Source organism: Pristis pectinata, chromosome 21, assembly GCF_009764475.1.
Source record: "Pristis pectinata isolate sPriPec2 chromosome 21, sPriPec2.1.pri, whole genome shotgun sequence".
NCBI classification, from domain to species: Eukaryota; Metazoa; Chordata; class Chondrichthyes; order Rhinopristiformes; family Pristidae; genus Pristis; species Pristis pectinata.
In genome coordinates, this window is record NC_067425.1 from 11,158,532 (window position 1) to 11,164,897 (window position 6,366).

The following is a 6,366-nucleotide window of genomic DNA, read 5'->3' on the forward strand; positions in this document are numbered from 1 at the left end:
GCGTTTGTTTCGGTATTTTCTCTTAAGTAGTAAACCTTGAGTCTATCAATGACGAATAAGCACATTTCTAAACCACGAAGGAGCTTGCCAGCGGTCTAGGGGTGAACCAGTTCCAACACCAAAACAGGAACTTCCCCTCTCCAAAGCAAAATTCCAACATAATAGTGTCCTAGAATCGTACAGAACAAAAATGGGCCCTTACAATCCACCTCATCTACACTGATCATTTATGGGTTTTTGGGTGTAAGGGTTAGTTTTTGTTAGGGTTTTTAGTGTAAGGTTTAGATTTTTTAATAAGTTTTTTAAGTAGTCGAGTGGGGGCTGGACTGCGCAGGCGCGGCGCGGGCAGCTTAAAAAGCAAACAGCCTAGAGAGCGGGCAGCGTCGGAGCAGGCAGCGGAGTGAGTGGCAGCAGAGTGTTCTGGGCTTTGGCTCAAGGGGCTTCGGCGTGAAGGGGCAAGGAGGGTAAGTAGCTCGTAAGTAGGTAAAGGCAAGGTTTAGCTTTTGGTCATTATAGATTTGTAGGTGGGACTAACTAGGGAAAAAAGAAAGGTAGTCAGATGGAGGACATGGTGGTGTGCTGCAGCTGTTTGATGTGGGAACTCGTGGACCTTGTTGCAGTCCAAGATGGCCACATCTGCAGTAAGTGCTTGAGGCTGGACGAACTTCGGCTCAGAGTTGATGAGCTGGAGTCGCAGCTACAAACACTGCGCAGCATAAGGGAGAGAGAGAGTTATGTAGACACTGTGCATCAGGTGACAGTCACCCCCCCTTAGGGTAGGTACATCTGAGGTTCAGGAGGCAGATAGAATGGTGACGGTCAGGGGAGGGAAGAGGAAGAAGAAGTCAGGCAGGCAGACAGGACAAGAGAGCCCCGGAGGCTGTTCCCCTCAGAAACAAGTTTTCTACCTTGGAAGCTGTTGAGGGGGATGACCTGCAGGGGCCTAGCTGCAGTTACCAGGTCTCTGGCACTGGGACTGGTACTGCTGCTCAGAAGGGAAGGGTGGGAAAGAGACATGCGGTAGTGATAGGGGACTCGATAGTCAGGGAAACAGGAGGTTCTGTGGCAGTGAGCATGAATCCCGGATGGTATGTTGCCTCCCAGGTGCCAGGGTCCGGGATGTCACTGATCGGGTCCACAGAATTCTTGAGTGGGAGGGAGAGCAGCCAGAAGTTGTGGTCCATATTGGCACCAATGACATAAGTAGGAAGGGGGATGAGGTCCTGAAGAGTGAGTTCAGCGAGCTAGGCAGAAAATTGAGGAACAGGACCTCAAGGGTAGCAATCTCGGGATTGCTGCCAGTGCCACGTGATAGTGAAGGTAGGAATAGAAGGAGGTGGCAGATAAATGTGTGGCTGAGAAGTTGGTGCAGGAGGGAGGGTTTTAGATTTCTGGATCATTGGGATCTCTTCTCGGGAAGGTGGGACCTGTACAGAGAGGACGGGTTACACCCGAACCAGAAGGGGGCCAATATCCTTGCGGCGAGATTTGCTAAGGTGGTACAGGAGGGTTTAAACTAGTTTGTGAGGGGGAAGGGAACCGGAGGAGTAGGTCAGAGGAAGAAGGGAATGGGGAAAAGTTAGATCAAACAGGCAGAGAGGCTTTGGGGAAGGAGAAGCAGAATACAGGCTGTAAAAGTAGTAAGGTAGATGGACTGAAGTGTGTTTACTTAAATGCAAGAAGTGTCAGGAATAAGGGGGATGAACTGAGGGCTTGGATAAGTATGGGGGACTATGATATCGTGGCTATTACTGAGACATGGCTGACGTCAGGAGAGGAGTGGATATTGAATATTCCTGGTTTTCGATGTTTTAAGAGGGATAGGGAAGGGGGGAGAAGAGGTGGAGGGGTGGCGATACTGGTCAGGGACACTGTTACGGCTGTGGAAAAGATGTATGTTGTAGAAGGATCATCTCTAGAGTCCGTATGGGTGGAGTTAAGGAACAAGAAAGGAGCAGTTACTCTACTAGGAGTATTCTATAGGCCCCCCGGTAGCAGTAGAGATATAGAGGAGCAGATTGGCAGGCAGTGTTTGGAGAGAAGCAGAAATAACAGGGTTGTTATAATGGGAGACTTCAACTTCCCAAATATAGACTGGAACCTGCTTAGTGCCAAAGGTTTAGATGGGACAGAATTTGTTAAATGTGTCCAGGAGGGATTCCTGACGCAGTATGTTGACAGGCCGACTAGAGGGAATGCCATGTTAGATCTAGTTTTAGGAAATGAACCGGGACAGGTGAAGGATCTATTGGTGGGTGAGCATTTGGGGGACAGTGACCATTCCTCCATAACCTTTAAAATTGTCATGGACAGGGACAGGTGCAGAGAGGACAAGAGGTTTTTCAATTGGGGAAGGGCTAACTACGAGGCTATAAGGAGAGAACTTGGGAGTGTAAATTGGGATGTCCTTTTTGAAGGAAAATGTACCATGGGGATGTGGTCGATATTCAGGGATCTTATGCAGGATGTTAGGGATAAATATGTCCCGGTGAGGCAGAGAAGGAATGGCAGGGTGAAGGAACCGTGGGTGACGAGAGAGGTGGAACGACTTGTTAGGGAGAAGAAGGTAACATACGTGAGGTATAAGCAGCAAGGTTCAGACAGGGCCCGTGAGGAATATAAGGTAGCGAGGAAGGAACTTAAGAAAGGGCTGAGGAGAGCTAGAAGGGGACATGAAAAGGCTTTGGCTAGTAGGGTTAAGGAAAATCCCAAGGCCTTTTTCAAGTACGTGAAGGGTAGGAGGATGGGTAGGGTGAAGGTAGGTCCAATTAAGGACAAAGGTGGGAGAATTTGCCTGGAGGCGGCGGAAGTGGGAGAAGTTCTGAATGAGTACTTCTCTTCGGTATTCACCAGGGAGAGGGGTCTTGATGATGCGGAAGGGAGTGCTGGTAGGGGTAATGTTCTCGAGGTTGTTGATATCAAGAGAGAGGATGTGTTGAAGTTGTTAAATAATATTAAGACAGATAAATCTCCGGGGCCTGACGGGATTTTCCCCAGGCTGCTTCGAGAGGCTAGGGAGGAGATTGCTGAACCGCTGGTAAGGATCTTTGAGTCCTCGTTGTCTACGGGGGTGGTGCTGGAGGATTGGAGGATTGCGAATGTGGTCCCCTTGTTCAAAAAAGCTAATAGGGATAGGCCAGGGAATTATAGACCGGTGAGTCTCACGTCTGTGGTGGGTAAGCTGTTAGAAAGGATCCTAAGGGATAGGATTTATGAACACCTAGAGAATCATGGACTGATTAGGGACAGCCAGCATGGCTTTGTGAAGGGAAGATCTTGCCTCACAAGCCTGATAGAGTTCTTTGAGGAGGTGACCAGGAAGATTGATGAGGGCAGTGTGGTGAATGTGGTTTACATGGATTTTAGTAAGGCATTTGATAAGGTTCCTCATGGTAGGCTTCTTCAGAAGGTCAGAGGCCGAGGGATCCAAGGAAGCTTGGCTGTGTGGATTAGGAATTGGCTTGCATGTAGAAAGCAGAGGGTTGTGGTGGAAGGAGTGCCCTCGGATTGGAAGGCAGTGACTAGTGGTGTCCCGCAGGGATCGATTCTGGGACCTCTACTTTTTGTGATATTTATAGATGACTTAGATGAGGGGGTGGAGGGCTGGGTTAGTAAGTTTGCGGACGACGCTAAGATAGGCGGTGTTGTGGATAGTGTGGAGGGCTGTCGGAGCTTACAGAGGGATATTGATAGGATGCAGAGCTGGGCTGACAAGTGGCAGATGGAGTTCAATCCGGAGAAGTGTGAGGTGGTACACTTTGGAAGGACAAACTCCAGGGCAGAGTACAGGGTAAACGGCAAGGTACTTGGCAGTGTGGAGGAGCAGAGGGATCTGGGGGTTCATATTCACAGTTCGTTGAAAGTTGCCTCACAGGTGGAAAGAGCAGTTAAGAAGGCCAATGGGATGTTGGCTTTCATAAATCGCGGGATTGAGTTTAAGAGCCGCGAGGTTATGATGCAGCTTTACAAAACTCTAGTTAGGCCACACTTAGAGTACTGAGTTCAGTTCTGGTCGCCTCATTATAGGAAGGATGTGGAGGCATTGGAGAGGGTGCAGAGGAGATTTACCAGGATGCTGCCTGGATTGGAGGGTATTGAATATGAGGAGAGGCTTAAGGTGCTAGGGCTTTATTCACTGGAAAGGAGGAGGATGAGAGGAGACATGATAGAGGTATATAAAATATTGAGAGGAATAGACAGACAGTCAGCGCCTCCTTCCCAGGGCACCAATGCTCAAGACGAGAGGTTATGGCTTTAAGGTTATGGGTGGGAGGTTCAGGGGAGATGTCAGAGGGAGGTTTTTCACCCAGAGAGTGGTTGGTGCATGGAATGCACTGCCTGGGGTGGTGGTGGAGGCAGATACATTGAACAGGTTCAAGAGCTTGTTGGATAGGCATATGGAGGAACGTGAGATAGAGGGATATGCGGGAGGAAGGGGTTAGGTAGTGTGAGGGTGGTCTGATGGACAGCACGACACGGTGGGCCGAAGGGCCTGTTTTGTGCTGTATGGTTCTATGGTTCTAACCTCACCGCCTGCATTAGGTTTGTATCCCTCCACTCCTTTCCTGACCAAACGCGTTTTAAACACAGTGTAATTGTATCTGCTGGAAAAAAAGGTTATTTCAAAGGGCGTGGCAGGTTTGAGTCAGGCAACAGAATGCTGTTTCAACGCCCAAACCAGAGGACGTGGAACGAAGGTGACTGACACAGGAACCAGAAGCGATGTCGTGGAAAGCCATTCCATGCATTGAGTGGTTCCGACTGGAATGCGATGCCAGAGGGAGGGGAAGGGGTAGCACGTGGGTGGAGGCCAATTCTATCGTGGTGTTCAGACAGGGACTGGAAGGGCTGTGGGTGTGGAATGAGCTGAATTTACTCTTGGAAAGAGCCAATTAGACTTAATGGGCCAAGTAGTGTGTGACCTTTCAGCAAACTATCAACACCTCAGAATACTCAGCAGACAGACCAGCCACCCAGTACCTATCTACATCACTACTGATTTCCAGCATTCAGGTAAAACCTTGCAGTTGTTTCAAATGCTCATCCAAATACTCCATAAATACTGAGTGTACCCACCTCAGGCCGTGCGTTCCAGATTTCAATCACGCTCTGGGTAAAAAAAAATGTAACCTTAAGGTAGAGGGGGAGGGTGGGTGAGTCAGGAGCTGGAATGCAGACTGTCAGCATTGCTGGGATGTATGGCTGGAGGCTCTGACCCTCCCAATGTATCAGCAGAAGGTAACATAATGGGTAAATCTCTGCATTAATACCTGGAGCCCTGGAACCAGAGACATCAGCTCACATCCCACCAGGACAACTGAGGGACATAAATAGAGGTGAGAAAATCAAAGTCGAGTTTATTGTCATCTGCACAAGTACATGTGTGCACAGATGCAATGAAGCACTTACTTGGAACAGCATCACAGGCACATAGCATTAGAGACACAACAAAATCACAAGAAAAACATAAATTATACAAGAAAGAACACAATTAGAACAAAAGTCTATTGTAGTGCAAAATGGTCAAGGTGTTGCTGTACTGAGGTAGTGATTAGGGTTGTGCCGGTTGGTTCAAGAACCGAATAGCTGAAGGGAAGGGGTGCGGGACCTTCTGCCCAATGGTAGCTGCGACAAGGTGGGATGGAGAAGGTGGAGAACTGAAGAGAAAAAGTACTAGTGGCTATGAATCCAAAGTTTTGGTATCAAAATCCATCCTGTTCACTCGTGCCCTTATGGGAAAGGTAATCTGCAATCCTTACCTAGCCTGGCCTGGCCTACAGCTGACCAGAGACCCATAGCAGCTCTGAAATGCTCCAGCATGTCACTCACCTTATGCTGGGCTTTGTCAATTTACATCCCGTGAAGAAATAAAAAATTCAGGTGTATCCTTGTCAATTTGTGATCCCTTTAATTTGCAACTCCCCTCTCCCAACCACCATCCCTCCCAACAAAAGCCAGCTCTGCTAACTCTGCTCTGACACCCTCTGCTCACCACCTTGGAGACAGCTTACCTCCCACATCCCAAGGGCCCAGGGATAAGGAAGGAACTTCCTCATGTACACAGCTCCATCCTCAGGATCCATGCATGTTAAGAGGCACTGAAGCTTTTGTTTTCCGGTGAAGTCACTATCATAACAATGACAGCCCATTCGCACACAAGAATTGCTGAAACAGAAATAAAGTATTTATTTTATTTTGTGGGTGCTGGTTGGGGGAGAAATGGGCAAGTGGGAAAATGAGAAAAGCTGCACCGCTGACACTGTGGCATTCCTCAGTGCTGCTCCAGAGTCCCAGCTGGATCAGACTGCCAAGTCAAGCTTATTGTGCACAAGTACGGTGAGGTATAGGTATGTATAGGTATAGGTA